The sequence below is a fragment of the Chinchilla lanigera genome, unplaced genomic scaffold, assembly GCF_000276665.1.
Source record: "Chinchilla lanigera isolate Chin_1 unplaced genomic scaffold, ChiLan1.0 scaffold00034, whole genome shotgun sequence".
Lineage (NCBI taxonomy): Eukaryota > Metazoa > Chordata > Mammalia > Rodentia > Chinchillidae > Chinchilla > Chinchilla lanigera.
Genome location: NW_004955435.1, coordinates 4,354,153 through 4,369,037, shown reverse-complemented (window position 1 = coordinate 4,369,037; position 14,885 = coordinate 4,354,153). Strand labels below are relative to the sequence as shown.

General features: G+C 40.5%; 1 long non-coding RNA gene across 2 annotated transcripts; it reads right to left on the bottom strand.

The window, feature by feature from the left end:
• Positions 1-6,010: 6,010 nt before the first annotated feature.
• Positions 6,011-9,146, bottom strand: LOC106148986. 2 transcript variants are annotated; one of them, XR_001234840.1, is made up of 3 exons: positions 8,473-9,146; positions 7,416-7,454; positions 6,011-7,315 (listed from the first exon to the last, which is right to left on the bottom strand). It is a non-coding gene; the product is annotated as an uncharacterized LOC106148986 (long non-coding RNA). The 2 variants fall into 2 exon arrangements; XR_001234841.1 differs by lacking the exon at positions 8,473-9,146 and having other exon boundaries at positions 6,011-6,420; positions 7,255-7,315; positions 7,416-8,224.
• Positions 9,147-14,885: the final 5,739 nt, after the last annotated feature.

Below are 14,885 nucleotides of genomic sequence, written 5' to 3'. Positions count from 1 at the left end.
CATATGTGCAAATTCAAAATTTTTTCTATGTGTACATGCAAGGAAATGTTAGGGAAAACAGAGTGAGGAGGTAACTGAGAGAGGAAGAAAAACATTCAAAGCTGGAACTCTTCATAATAGACCTTTGGGAACAAAGAAGGACGTAGCTCCCAGAGCAGCTGATGTAGGGAGTAATCTCTAGGCATGGCATAGAAAGACAACAAACAATGCATTTTTTATTTCCTGGCAGTGAGATTGAGAACAACGTCCAGCTGATGCGTCAGATTTATCAGCTGCTGTTCTTGTAGGTGCAAACAGAAGTTTACTTTCAATGTACAGTTAACGTCTCCCTCCTAATACCATGAACAGTCACGGTGATGGCACTCCGTACCGGAGGTGTTCATTTGTAAAGTTCCAAGAACTTCACGGGCGTTTTTTCTATTTCTTTAGATCGCTTATCCTACTGGATAAACCCACACTGCATCTGTACCTACTAAACCCATGGAAAATTCGGCCAGGATTGTCACTAAGTGACTCAGCAGATGAAGCTGCCCCTGGCCTGCATAATGCTGAGCTAGTAGCTAGGAAGGCGTACGTTTGAGTGTTCTGCAGGGACCCTCTCCATAGTCTCTCTATGCACTCTGTGACTCTGCTCGTGCTCTCTACAAGGGGCTGTGATGGACCACACAGTTGGAAAGGCTGAAGTCAGCTCTCCTTCCTCGCAAGACTGGTTTTCCGGGGATGCGTCGTCTCCTCATCCTCCTCATTTCCCTTTCTAGTTGCACCACCTTGCCTGGAAGGTTGTGACAGTGTCTGTTCATGGGCAGAAAGCTGAGGGTCGAGGGATATTTGAGTAGGAGAGAGTATGTCGTAACTGCTGAGTCACCCGCACCGCTCCTCCTCCTCCTTCCCCTCCCCGCCCCCTTCTTCTTCTCTTCAATCCTTTCTCCTTCTCCCCTTCTCTGTGCTGGGGATGGAGCCCAGGGCCTTCTCACTGAGCTGCATCCCGCCTTTTATTTTTATTTTTTTAACTTTGAAACAGGCCCTCATGGAGTTACTAAGTGGCCCAGGCTGGGCCCTCCCAGAATGCTGCAAGGATGGGTATGTGCCGCCACATCTGCCACTTCTTTATAGATAGCCAACTTTCATTAAAGAGCACAAAGTACTTTTTAAGAGGCTGAGAAAGTATAAGAAATTTAAATAAACAAGTAGTTTGGGTCCAGAAGGCTAACAGTTGACCTTAACTCCAGCACTTATTAATTACTTGAACTTGTGTTTAATTTTCCTAATCTATAAATTACAGAAAAATCTTATAAATGAGGAATGATAAAGACTAAATCACAGGGCCAAGAGTGGAAAAGCCCCTGTTATAGTTCGTGTCTGGATGTCCCCCCAAAGCCTCATGCAGTCATGGGGTGAGCTTTTAGAGTTTATGATTGATCCATGATCCTATGCTGGGATTATGGGTGTGAGTGCTACACCCGCCCTTGGGTGGATAGTTTATACATGTAAGGGAGGCAAGGAGGCTGCTTGCCCCCACTCCTCCCTTTTGCTCTTGTTGCTTTTGCTATCTTCTGCCACCATGAACGGTTGCCCTCTGCCATGTGCCGCTCTGCCTTGCAGTCAGCCAACTATGGACTAAAACCTCCACAAACTTTGAACTAAGTAAACATTTCCTTCCTTAATTTTGGGAGTCAGGTATTTTGTCTTGGCAATGAGAGAAAAGTAACCAAAACAGCCCTGATGATCACAAGATTCAAAAACTTATTAACCTTTATTTAGATTTTTATGTTGAGGATGCATATTGTCAGGAAATTTAAGACTTGAATTTTGTGCTGACATGAGATGGCTGAAAAAGGGGGAACGATTTGTCTTTGGAGTAGGTAGGGGCAGGAAGAGAAGGGGAAAATTTCTGCTTTGCCCTTTTCTGTCTTCTGACGACTGCGACCCATGTTACGACAAAGGCAGACTGTAGAAGAACACTAGCTCTAGGCGATGTCCCTGTTGATCTTGTTGCACCCTATTCTTACATGGACAAGGGCTCCTGAGGATGTGAAAAGCCATGATAACATTGAAGGTCAGGTGAATTATTGCTAGGATGTGGAGGTTATCATTCTCAATAGAGTTTTCCACAAGGGTACAAAGACTCATTCTTCAGGGCATGTCTGAATGAATTGTTCTTTATTAGCCTTCCAGAACTTCGTAAATATTTAACTTTGTTGAGGATTTAAAACATACTTGTGTGATTTTTTTTCTAGTGATTGGAAAGTGGCTTGGCATCTGCAAATAAAAGGTACAAATTGAAAGAGAATGCATAATACATTTCTTTGTAAGTGGTAAGTACAATGGGCGTGCAAGGAGAAAAAAGGAAGTGATAGTAACAGTGACCCGTCCGTCCCTCAGTGATACACAAATGGCAGCATCTAAAGTAATCACAGCTATCACCTATTTCACACTTACTATATGCAAGGCATTGTTTGGGTTGAGTATTTTATTTGTTAGTTCTGTTCTCTGCAATATACTGAGTAAGAAAAGATGACAATTTAATTGTTTTGAGACTGTCCTGTACCAGTCTAGTGTATGGTATCAAAGTTTTTCAATTCCTTTTAATGACAAATCCAAAGATCTCTGAGAAGGTGTGTGTGTGTGTGTGTGTGCATGATTGTGTGAGAGGGAGAGAGAGACTATTTGTGAGATTCATTCCTTTGTTAAAAAACCTGATTCATGATACATGATATAAAAATGACCCATGAAACACAATATAAAAACAACATTATATTGTTATCTTCAGCGTTAATTCAAACTTTCCGAGAAATTATAGATCTCTTGCTGAGTTAGAACACAGGGAGTTTTCATACTTTTTCTGCTGACATTAGCATATCCTATCTTCTCTTTCAAGAAACACAACTACTTTCAAAGAAAAAGTTGGAGTGGCCAAGTATAAAATGTTACTAGGAAGTAAGCTTGATTCAGTGTCAGATGTTTTCCCTTTTCCAACTCGGGCATCTTCTGGCTGATATACATGGTGGGAGTGACAGGGTGGCTTCACCTTTCTATGCGTTGTGTTTTCCTTCTCCTCAACAATGTTCTCATCCCAGTTTTTGAGCATTTTTCTCACGTTGCTGAGGCTTAAAGAGCACGAATAAGGGACAAAAGGGTTATAAATTTTAAGCCGTTGGTTCCAAGAGAACCACCAGCTCCTTACAGCTTCTAACAGCACCCAGCAGCTTCTACCAGCTCCCAACAGCCTCTCTCCTTCTCCAGTTCGGCCTCTTAGGCAGCTGCAACAACTCTCAGATGGGCCTCCCACACCCAGCACCACGCTGGTTCAGTTCAGCTGAGTGTTATGAATGGGCTACTTGTCAATCCACCGCAGTCTCTTTCCGTTCACTCATGACTTAAAGGGAGAGAGGTATTTTTAGCTTATGGTTTCAGTCCATGGTTGATAGATGAGTATAGAGCCCCATGATCCATTTACCTTCTAAACACCAGAGGCTTTGGGGGGATATTTCAGTTTTAAACCATAACGGGACCCATCCTGGCTCCACCAGAAGCACAAAACTCTTCTTGCAACAAAATCTTGAAAGTATAGCTCAAAGCCACCCTCTTAAGGAGCCTGTCACAGATCGTTTTAGCTAGCTCAGCTTCAGGCTTCTGTGTCCATCAACTACAGGGAAGCACCTTGTTCCTCAGATGTGGCCTGGAAACTGCATTCATTGTGCCTAAGAAAATAGAAGTGATACTTTTCCCAAGATTCCTCGGTCCTAGACAAATAGGAGGAAGCCCAAAATTTGACTGTCTCCACAGAAATCCCATCTCAAATTCTTTTCCATTTTCATTTTCTCTCTCTCTGTCTCTCTCCCTCTCTTTTTTATATTTCCAAAGTGTGTGTTGTGACGTAAGAGACCATTTCTGTAAATATTTGGTAGAGATAAGTTCTACATGTGTCACTTTGACTCGTAGTCAGTTTAGCATCTGACACAGAGCATACTAGTGCCTCAGGAGAAATCAAGGAGAGACAAGTTCACCTTTAGTAGCAGCCTGCTTTGCAGTTCCAACAAGCAGGATAAACAAATAAATAAACAAATCAAGTAATTCCAATGGTCTTATTAATTATAACCTCAGAGCCTAGTGTCACTCTGGTTATATGGTAAGTACCTAGCAAATATGTGTTTATAGTAGAAAGAAAAATGACCGGCAGGTGTTCTTTTATAGTCTGGTGCATGTACCCATATTCCAGGGCTCTTCTCTTCCTGTAGTTTCTGCCAGATTTGACCTTAATTTTACTTTTAGGGGTTATGTTTACTTTGCTTATGTCTGTTATTGCTTTTGACCTTTATATCTGACCTCAGGTATCTCTGAGACTTCACATTTGTTACAAAACCTAGTTTGGGTGTAGGGTTACGTTCGTTGATAATGAAGCCAGTTGTATTGCTCCCCTTTCTGTTGCTGGGACAAATGCCTGACAGACAGGACTCGCAGGAGAAAAGGTTAACTTTGGTTCCTGGTTGCAGAGGGTTCCATCTGTGGTTGACCGGCTCCAGGGTAGAGACGTCGTGGCAGAGGGGTGAGGCACGGGACACTGTTCACTTCGTGGCAGCCGGGAAGCAGAAAAAGTGGGAAGAGAGAGGAGCGGGGAGAGAGACAGAGAGAGAGAGACAGTCAGAGAGAGACACACACACACACACACACAGAGAGAGAGAGAGAGAGAGAGAGAGAGAGAGGGAGGGAGGGAGGGAGAGGAAGGATCTGGGGACAGGGCACACCACTCAGAAGTATCCCTTCCGTCACCTTCCTCCTCTCGCAGCAGGCTCCGGCTCTGAGCTCATCCGTGGATCAATCCATGAGGAAGTCAGTGCCCTCGTGATCCGCTACCTCCTTAGGCCCCACTTTTGAACATTTCTGCATGAGTGGGTCAAGGCTTCAATGCATGAGGGACATTCGTATTTAAAGCACAGCACTTGCCTACCTTGTTTTCACTAATTCATCAGCGAACCTGCCATAAGCCAGGCATTAAGTTGGCCCTGGGAATCGCAAAGATTAAAAAGACAGTCTTTATATAGTAACTGCTATAAGCACTGACACTAAATTCTTTATGAAGATTATCTCATTTAATTCTTAAAATAACTGTGCAAGAAGATGTCATTATTATCATTGACACTTTACGGATGAAATAAACTGTCTGAGCTCCCATAGGAATAAAGTGGGGCTGGAAGCCTAATTCCTATTCAACCTGCTGCACAGCTTCATCTACTTGGTCATCCTGGATGTGCTGAATAACTTCCATTTGATTCTAGGGTAGAGCTAGTGGAGTTGGAAAGGCGCTAAGTGTGACAGTGATGTTCCCAAAGAAACATGGACATGCAGCGCCATGTCATGATGAAAAGCATAGGTTCAAAGCATGGCTTCAATATCTGTCAGCTCTGAATAGGTGTATATGTCTTTTCCTCAGATTTACTAGAGTATAATCAACAAATTGTGAATATTTACAGTGTACAGTGTCACACTGTGATATGTGTGTGCGTTGTAAAGTAACTAAGTCAAGATAATTAATGTATCTGTCACATATTTGTCTTTTTTGTTTGTTTTTGTTTTTTTTGTTTTTCTCCGGTACCGGGAACCGAACTCACGACCTTGCGCTTGCCAGGCAGGCGCTTTTGTCGCTGAGCTAAATCCCCAGCCCCATATTTGTCTTTTTTGGTGATAACATAAGATGCACTTTCTTAGCAATGTTCAAGTATGCATTAAATGCTTACTGACTGTGGTCATCACGCTGTGTAGTATATCTCCATAAGTTACTCATCTTGCTGAACTAACACTTTGTACCTTGGACCAAAATTTCTCCTTTACGGTCTCTGCCACCCACATTGTATGCCTTCTATATGCCTTAATATTTAAACTGTAAAATAAGAATCATAATAATATATAGTCAGGGTTTTAGAGAAAATAAAACAGTGCTTGTAGCAAATGTAACAAAATATATGACACTCAGCAAAATTTCAAAAATTTACATTTTATTTTTGAAGTACATTTTTAACGTATTCTATATTGAAGCCGTTCAAGTAGCTTTATTTTCCTTCTGAAAAAGCACAAGGTCTTGCCTTCAGTAGGACATCTAGAAATGAGAAAGATTCACTTTATTTCTTTTAGAGATGAGGAAAACAACAAAGAAAACTTGTATCAGGGTTGTCTGATAGTTTGGTTTCTAGAAACAAAAATCTTTCCAGAAATGGTTTTGGTACCCTTAATCCAATATTACAAGAAGCCTACAAAATCCACATTCTTTCTATTTAATTTGTGACTTAAAAATGAGACAGCTGCTTCACAGTGACGCTTCCCCTGGAGGGACCTCAGGCATGCTGATGAGGGTGACAACCTCCTGGAAGATGTGGAGGGCCTGGATGGGACATGAGCGATGCTCACACGGTGGACCAGAAGGGTCTGAAAGAAAATAAGGCAGTACATGACGTGCTCTGCTTTAGTTGTACATAAAAGTTCATTTTGGGGTCTCCTTGGAATTGTGCTTGTCCGTAATTCCCTCACAGTTTCACATTGTTTTCTTTAGATAAGCATTGGCTAAATAGGAGATTTTGTCACCAAGATGAATAGAATGTCACTCTGTGACATTAAAGCATACATAAAATATGCAAGATCATTCTCACAAAGAGGAACAAAGCTCTGTTATGTCTGTTTAGGATTATACTAACTCCACAAAGAAAAATTTATAGCTTTGCATGTAAAATAAAATTTTGAAAATTAAAATCTTTTAACTCTAGAAAGAGAAAAATTATTCCAACACAGACAAAAAGGCTTCAATTGTTAGATGTATACTATTCCATATAGCCTGTTCGTTTTGAAGAAGTTCATGTGGATGAAATCCTTGATATGAAAATGTCATTTTGTCTCTTGGCAGTGAATGTGGCTATGTTTCCAGCAAGTTCTTTTATATTTAGGATATCCTTGCTGAAGCAGAGTGGAGAGGTATCTCTGCAATCTTCTCTTTTACAACTACAAGAGAAAAATTCAGTGGAAGGAGAACTTCTCTGTCATTCATTTACACAGTAGAAAGTAGAGAGATAGGGAGGGAAGGGGCAGGAACAAGAGAGAGGAGAGAGAGAGAGAAAGAGAGAGAGAGAGAGCGAGAGAGAAAGCACACCTTAAAAAAGGAACTAAAAGAGAGGCATAAAAATAAAGCCACTCAACTTCTTCTCTATGTCCCAAACATGAAACTACATGCAGGTCTATTTTCAAGCAAATAAATGCAATTTTCCATACTTGCTAATAGAAAAGACCTGGACTCATCCATCACACTATACTTCAGGTTCCAGGAAACTTCCTAAGAAATGATAAAAATAGTTGAGAATTACTGCTGTGGATAGATTTTTGGTAAAACAAGAGTTTTATAAAAGCCCTCTGAAGAAAGTAACTTGTCTTACCTCAAATCTGAGCCTGGTCCATTTCACTGAGAGAGGGTACTGGGTTGAAGTGATTCAAGGTAAACCGGTTAAAAAAATACAAACTCAAAATAGTCACTATAATTTTGGATATGATATGTGAGGCAAACTACGCAGATGTTAAGCTTTTTCCCTGACTCATGGAGAGAGTGACTTCCAAAGTAATTAGGTGATTTTTTCTTTCCCCTTGATTTTGGTGGCTTGGCATTGCAAGGTCATACAGATTGCAGAAAGCTTTCAGAGCCCATTATAGTCATTAAATAACGAGCGCTCTTTAGTCTCACCGATTCCATTAAGATGACATCATGAGTTTCTAAACCCAAAGACACCGACCTGACTTTTCTCTATTACAGAGCAGTTTGGTGGGAGAGTTGGGATGGAAGACTGCTTTTTTCATGTAGTACACACATTCACTTTCTTTCATTTTATCTTATTAACAAATATTTATGAAAATATAGTCATTTCATTAAAATATTTATGAAAATACAAAAGATACAGTTAGTGTAAATACCAGGCCCTATAAGCCAAAAGATTTAGAAATACAGACACTGGTCTAAAATTCAGGAGAATTTGCTTGAGAATAAGTTAATATGGTGATCCGATAAGCTAATTTTGGCAAAAACCAAACCAACAAAACAAAACCAAATACTTGGTCTTTTGATAAAAATGTGTGTTCTCTTCGGGATGGTAGCACCAAGTTTAGTACTGAACTTTACAAAAAGAATCAGGAGTCCAAAAAACAAACAAACAAACAAAAAACAAAAAAAGGGGCCTGGGGATTTAGCTCAGTGGCACACAGCCTGCCCCGCAAGCACAAGGTCATGAGTTCGGTTCACGATACCGGGAAAAACAAAACAAAAACAAAAACAAAAACAAACAAAAATAATCAGGAGTCTCACAGAAATAAGCCAGAAATATGGTAAAGACCCTTTACATCTACTTTGGAAAACTGGAATCTACTAAAACTCCGCAGAAAAGAATAAACAGTAATAGCAGCGACTGGGAACGCATGATAGAGCGCATTACTGTTAGTACTTACCTCCCCACACTCCTGCCCAGACCCTCGCACACGCTATTTGCGCCTTGCAGCCAGCTGACGATGGACAGAAGCCCTGAGACCAAGTAAGTCCCTCCTTCTCCAGGCTGTGGGTGCCAAGTATTCGGACCCCGGCCGAGAAAGCACGGAGTCAGGCGCTCCGGCTAACGAGGGTTAGCGGAAGTGATGCGCCTCTTAGGAGAAGATCTGAGCGACGGTCGTGTTTGCCACTCTTTCTCTGCTGTCATGCTCTCAGTGATCCCAAAGGAAGCTCCCTCGGGACGGGCCCAAGCGAGACCGGGGCGGCAGTCAGGCCAGCGTCGCGTGAGGTGCATTGAGAAAGGGACCCCAGTTCAGTACGCTAACACAGCGCTGGTTGTTACTCTAACCCGGGCCATGCTGAGCTCTCGGAAAGCTAGTCTGGCAGGATGTCAACGTGTGAATGCGGCTTTGAGGAGGCGATTAATGAGAACTCCTTTTTAGAAAAGTAATTCTTGGCTCCTCTGCAGAAAACCAGCTAGATGGAGCTCAATAGGAGAAGCAAGGACTGCAATCTAACGGCCCTTCAATGGGTAAGACAGTGCACCTACTGCTGGCTGTGACTGTTATCTATCTATCTATCGTCTATTATCTACTGTCTATCATCTATCTATCTATCAATCATCTATTATCTATCATCTATGTATTTATCATCTATTATCTACTATTATCTATCAATCATCCATCTATTATCTATCAATCATCTACCTATCTACCTATTATCTATCATCTATTATCTATCTACTATCTATCATCTATCTATCTATCTATCTATCTATCTATCCATCCATCAATCTGTCTCAGTTAGTACAGAGTACCAAACTAACTGTGTGACAGGGGAAATGAGTAATAAAAGATACTTCCCCATTACTTTATTATCTTTAAACCTCAAAGTGCAGCTCATGTTAACTTTCTTCCCTCAGGAAGTGGGTAGTTTCAGGGAAGGAAAGGTCTAACATGATTCGTTTGGCCCTGATCTCAGGATGGGGTTTTGCTATCATTCTTGGATAGTTTTTCCAGGATCTTATGTTACTATTTGCACGCTTCCATTTGCTTCAGGTTGCTTTTGGCCTTTTACCTTTCTTCCATTTCTGTGGTTACTGTCACTAAGCGGCCCATCTTCAGCGCTATTGTGTTAATGGCGAAGAACCTGTTCAGATGAACTGAGGATGAAGTGGATCCTGATGTGGATGAGGGTAGGAGGGGATATTCTAGGAGAGAAAACACAATAGGCAAGAACACAGACCCGCGAGAGGCAAAGCTTATTCAAGGCCTCATAGATAGATCACAAAGTCTGAATGCGCACTTCGAGTGGGGAGAGCCAAGGAGGGGAAGCAGGCGGGCGAGCTGCATCACCAAGGGGCTGGCACACTGGTGCAGGTCGGGAGGTGAACCTTTACGCCAGAGGAGACGGGAATCTGCAGAGGAATTCTTAAAGGGGACGGAGGAGACCATATTCACAGGAAAAGCACCTGTCGAGCGGTGTGTGGACGGTGGAGCTGGGGGCATGTGGTGAGCAGTGAGGTGATGCAGGGGACAGGTGCCCTGTTCACTGCACATGGCCACCAGGGGCTCTGACACTTCAGCCATGGGAGCGCCCACGTCTGCATGGGGTACCAGGTAGGAAGAGGAAGAAGGACAGTGGGAACATGCGTCCATCTACTAGGTGCCGAGGTGCCCGGGGAGATGCTGCCACTGTACAGCGACTGGGAATCTATCCCTACACTCTTCTCCATCTGCTATTCTGCCCAAAGCAGGCAGCCAGGGAACCCCTCGTGATGAGGGGAATTTAACAGCCAACTACGTATGACTGATCTTACTTTGATCGTTACGTTCAGTATGTGTCTCTCTTACACCACTCTCAAGCAGAACTAACTTCGAATGCAGTGAAATGCTTATGTTTGTATTTTTTTCTATTCTGTGTTTTCTGGTAAAAGATTAGAAGGTGGGAAAGCCAGAGACATAAAAAAGTAAGAATTCTTTAATTTCTAGCTCTCTATCTTTATGGACCAGAATTACAAATAGGAAATCATATTTATATATCTTTCTGTACATATGTAAATACATGTACATTTCATTCCACATGGATAAAATGAGTATATTTCCTCCAAGTTCTTATTGGTAAATACAGAATATTATAGAATATCCCAAAGATACCTGCTCTAACCAGGCAGTCTGGTTTCAAATGCTGGCTTAACCCTTGGACAAGTTATTTAACTTCTCTCTGTCTCAGTTTCTTCAACTATAAAATGTACAAAATTACAGTTTCTGTAAGTTCAAAGGGTTTTCAATGCTTCAGTGAGCATAAAAGACTTAGATCAGGGTCTGAACCACAATAAGAGGTTAGTGGATGTTAATTATTAGTATTAATAGCCATGATTAATTTTCATACTGCTGAGGAAGCAGATTTGTCTGATCACGGACATGTCCAAAGACAGAAATATAAAATTTAAACAGCAAGCAGGCAAAAGGCTTGCCTTTAGTCAGCAAAGCTGACTGGTGAGGGAATGGAGAAATCCTTGGACTGAGAGGTCAGCTGACCTCCTTTTAGACTCACCTTTCCAAACACAGATTCTGATTCTTGGATATCTGCAAACCGCTCTTCTTCAGCCGAACTGATACTGACACTGTCCTATTCCTTGTTGCCATGGCCCCAGTGTCACGTAGCCCTGAACCCAGTCCCCTTAGACTTACAGATGCTTCACTGCAGACCAGCTTTCCAAATGTCAGAATTTCTGGGTCCTCACCGTTGGCTAAATGCCCCAGCACAAGCGACATATGTTGCCTATTAATAGAGCTGTGTCTGGGGTGATGCCAGCTTCTCCTGCACCAGAAATACTAAATAATCTCCTGGCTGATAATTTCAAATTGCCTCCCAACAGACTGGCAATAATCAGTATCATCGGCCTTAAATTTATTCTAGATAGCTGTCTTTGAACATAGGAACTGATTTTTATTGAAATAATTGATGTATAGATATAGTAGAGATTTCCTGTTTTTAGTTTATAAAATATAAAAAAGGAAAGCAATGGAAGAAATTGTCTAGAAATTTGAGTTTTGAAACTTAAAATGCAGCGTCAAAATGCACAATCACTATTAAAATGCAGATAAAATTTGGAACATTTCCTGAGTTATAATAAAAGAAATTAATTTTAAAGTTTAAATATCATAAATCAATAAAGAAATTACTAAAAGAGGGAAGAATAATAAGAAATAATTGAAGGCAGAAATAATTAAATCAATAAACATGACAAATTTAAACTTCAGTAGTAATTATGTAAATATAAATAATAAATTCTATCTTTTTTGGCCTACAAAAGCAGTAGTGACTAAAATAGTTAATAATTCTGAGATGGCTACTGTAAAATCAATTCTCTCTGATGCAGTCTAAATAGCACAGTATTCCAGAAGCAGAATCTGACAGTATGTTGGCAAGAGACTGAAAATTTCATATTCCTTGGTCAGATGGCTTCAGTTCTAATAATCTCCTCTGTGGAATTAAAGGTTCTGCATAGGGGTGTTTATCACAGTATTGTTTATTGCAGTAAATAACTACAGTGACATCAACCAAAAAGAAAACAAAGCCAAAACTAAAAACCTGGAAACAAGTGTTTCTAATGAGGTAAAAATAGGGAATAACCAAATAATTCATGGTTCACTTATTTGATAGAAACAGTAACATTACTGCTAATGCAGCCATTATTGACCATGTATGGCCATAACTTTTAACAATATGAAGTTGCATACATGTATGCTGCACATCATATTGCTTATATATTTGATGGACATTGTATTAAGATGTTCTCATGTACTGGATGAACTTTTATTAATCTAGGAATATGTAGTAATATTTAATATATGGAAGTTGCATAATCTGATAATACAAAATAAATATATACATTGAATTCATAGTTGATAACTGGGTCACAAAATACCTACATTTAAAAAGTAAATCTACAAACACAAATACTTGTAAACTTTCTTTAGAAAAAGACTGGAAGAAAGTAAATTAAAATCTCAACAGCAGTAATTACTAGCTGATAAAGAAGAAAAAGGCATAAGGAACTTAAAATAGTATGAAAACATCTTGCTACAAAGATGTTTTTCATACATTTTTGTATTGCGTCCTTTTCAACTTTAGTCTACTACAGTCCTGTGTGTAAGTGCAGGCAGGTGTTGTCTCCGTTTTCATAGATAAAGATGCTGAGGCACTTGGGCTGGCTAAAGTCACAAGGCTAAGGAAAGACAAAGCTAAAATTCATTTTGTTTTGTTTTTTGGTAGTGGGAATCAAATTCAGGACCTTGTGCTTGCCAGGCAGGTGCTTATGCCACTGAGCTATATCCCCGGCCTGACAAAGCTGAAATTTGAACATGGGTTTGAGGCTATCTCTGGAGCTACCTTCACTAAGCTAAGTTGACTTAAAGGTCACATGGCTGGTAAGTCTATGGCTATAGAGAGGCCAGGAAATGATGGGAACCTACAGTTATAATCCCTGAAAGTTTTATAAGCATTAAAAAGGAATGAGAAATGTCAACTGAGGTTCTAGGAAAGAGAGATGTGAGGGAGAAGGTTCTTTGGGCTTAAGGAGCTATCTATGATATATAACATCTTACTGCATTGGCTAAATCGAAGAGTCTTTTTTCATGAGTCATTCCTGAGACCTTTGAAGGAAACTAATTATATGACTCTGCACAAAGGGAAATAAACTTGTAAGGGAACACTACTCCACGTTCTCACACCCGAAACAGTCTAGAAGAATGAGATAAACCTCTCATTCCTGTCTTCCCACGTCGTGTGCTGACCTCACACTCTCACTGCCCTGAACAGGGTGCGTTCCTGAGAAGCCACTCACACCTTATTCATGGGTGAGTGAGCAAGTGCACCTCTCACGGAGATGCTTGGCTCCCTGATTGCTTTCTTCCATGCTCTATTCTATGATTCCAAAGAAGTGCTTGAACATTTTTAGCAATGAGTCTTAGAGTTAGAAAAATGAACATTACTGTAATTTCATGCTCACCAGGAAGCCACAGCATGTAGTATTTACTGGTCTTGTGTTTGAAAAAGCAATGCTGCGGTGGATACAAGAGGCCTCTGGTGGGAGGAGGGGGTCCCTATAAGCTGCATGCCAATCTGCAAAAACTCTTGTAGGGTCGGATGGGTTTCACTTTAGCAGTATTTGTTTACGCATTTTCCTCTTAAGGAATTATCTACTGAATTCAAGTTCTAGAAGTTTTTCCTTGGCTTTCTAAGTTTGCTTGTCTTGAGAGTTTTTCTTTTGGAATTTTCTATATATGTTTCTTAATTTACCGAAATCACTTTGCACAGATAGACCTAGTATTCATTACTCTTAAAATGTAAAATACTGTTAATGTATTTTATGCTTGATTCTCCGTTTGTGCCATGACATATTGAAACACATTCTATACAAAAACGACACAAGTACTAATAGCTGCTTGGAAACCATTATGTATTTCTTGAATAGTAAAATCAGTATTTTGACAAAAATTCTGTACATTATAAAAAAAGAATGCTTTGTGAAATTCTGATACCTCTTATCAACCTTATAGTTGTAAACTAAGATGCCCCCAAAATTGGTATGTTTGACTATGAATTTACCTTCCATGGTTTTTTAACTTCACATGTAAAATATTGTTAATTTATTTGTAAGGTTATGCAGGTTATTTAACTCCTGCATTTGGGTTTTTAACAAGTGGGAAGGATTTATTGGCTGATTACACTACTGTATGTGACAATGTGCTAGCAATAAGAGGCTAACAAAATCATGTACCCATGACTAAAAAAAAGACCCATTTTTATGTTGTGCCTCTGCATGTAGGAGGATTGCTTTAAGATCTTTGGATAGCTCCATGGCTTTGATAAATTTATAATACACTTAAGGTAAGAAAGAAAGCATACTCATTATCATATAATAGCAATATGAAAAACAATAATCAAAATATGAGGCATGTAAAATCATGAACTGCAGACAAGCTTAGTTCAAACTGGGGGAAACTGTATGGCAGAGTTACTAAACAAGTCTTTCTGGAGAGTTGGTCAGGGTGACAGTGGAACACACTGAGTGTAGTGGATTGATAACTGGTGGTCAACTTATAACACCCAGCTGAACTGGATAAGTGTGGTGCTTGGTTTGGGAGGCCCACCGGGGGACTGTTGCCAGCAGCATAAGAGGCAGACCTGGAGAAGAAGAGTGAGGCTGTTGGGAACTGAGGAAGGCTGTTGGGAGCGGTAGAAGCTGTGTGGAGCTGGCTTTCCTGATGAACTTGGCTGTTTTCATCCTCTGAGGAGCTTGGGACCTTGTCACTGAGAATGGCTTTGTTTCACTTCGGGGGAGCTCTGGTTCTCACTCTGAGCATCA